A 1,224-nucleotide genomic window follows, 5' to 3' on the forward strand; every position below is an offset into this window, starting at 1 on the left:
CCGACGCCCCCAGACCTAGCCACGCCTGCACGCACGCCGCCGCCGCCTGCCGGCGCCTCCCCTCCGCTCCGGCGCTCCCCAACCGTCTCAGGTCCCTCCGCCGCTCAGGACTGCCGCCGCTCGCCCGCGCCCTCCTGCCTCTGCCGCTTGCCCGTCCCCTGCTGCTCCTCCTTCCTCCGCTGCTCACCCATCCCCTGCTGCTCCGCCTTCGCCGCTCGTCGGCACGCCATCTACTACTCTGCTTACCAGGATTGGTAATGGCTCCTCTCTCCTGGATTTGCTAGTTGCTACTGCTGTTATCAATTGCATTTAAATGGATTTGCTAGTTAAAGTACTGTTAATGGATTTGCTAGTTGCTAGCTGCTGTCAAACATTCGATTCCACTTGAATTGTATTTGAATGTGAATGTTGTTGTTGCTTAATATCAATTTAATTTCATTTTGTAGAAATAAAAGATGAAGAGATATTTTTCATCCGTGGCAGCAACTGAAGTGTCTACACCCGGGGTATTCTTTGAGCATTGTTGTATTATCAAGACTGAATTGAGCCATATTTGAGGTATTCTTTGAGGTAGCTATAGCCTGATGGATGTAAGTTTTTCTCTCGCGATGAAAAAAAAAAAATTGGGCCTGGGGCTTGCTCCAATCCTGGATCCGCCACTGGCCCCACCTCCGTCCACATCCACCAACCACCGGTGGGGCAAGGTGCCGAAATCCAAGGTCGGGGAGGGAGGACGAGCTGCACAGGGGGCACGGCCAACTCCAGATATGGCGCGCATCTCCCTCACTAGAGGGTGGGGACATGTGCAGACTCGACAGAGACGAAGGCCTAGCGTTGGGCCTCGGTGTTGATTGACGCTGGAGGCATGGCCACCTATGCCGTGGGCAGCGGCGCCATCTTGGTTGTCCCTTCTCCCATCATCTCTGGTGCCTCTATCGTCGAGCTGGTCACGTGACTGCTCCCGTGGCTGGCGAGATAGGTTGCGCCTCACCCTAGCGCCCCAACCACCACTGTCGTGGCCGCGGTTGTCGTTTCTTCCTCGCTACCCAGCGTCATCATCATCACCATCTCTCCGATCATGTCGGTCGTCGCGGCGGTGCCCTTGGTCCCCGCTGGTGCGACATGGTCCTTCCCCGTCAACCACACCAAGCGCGTGGCGTCGAAAGGACGAACCTGGGCGCGCAGAGGCAGCCCGTTGGCATCTTCTGTTTTGTTGGAGAAATC

At 56.5% G+C, this 1,224-nt stretch overlaps 1 long non-coding RNA gene across 1 annotated transcript; it reads left to right on the forward strand.

Annotated features, from left to right (window-relative positions):
• Nucleotides 1–579, forward strand: LOC120968763 (uncharacterized). Its single transcript, XR_005763143.3, has 2 exons — nt 1–254; nt 447–579. It is a non-coding gene; the product is annotated as an uncharacterized lncRNA (long non-coding RNA).
• Nucleotides 580–1,224: the final 645 nt, after the last annotated feature.

This window comes from Aegilops tauschii, chromosome 7, assembly GCF_002575655.3.
Source record: "Aegilops tauschii subsp. strangulata cultivar AL8/78 chromosome 7, Aet v6.0, whole genome shotgun sequence".
Classification (NCBI taxonomy): Eukaryota; Viridiplantae; Streptophyta; class Magnoliopsida; order Poales; family Poaceae; genus Aegilops; species Aegilops tauschii.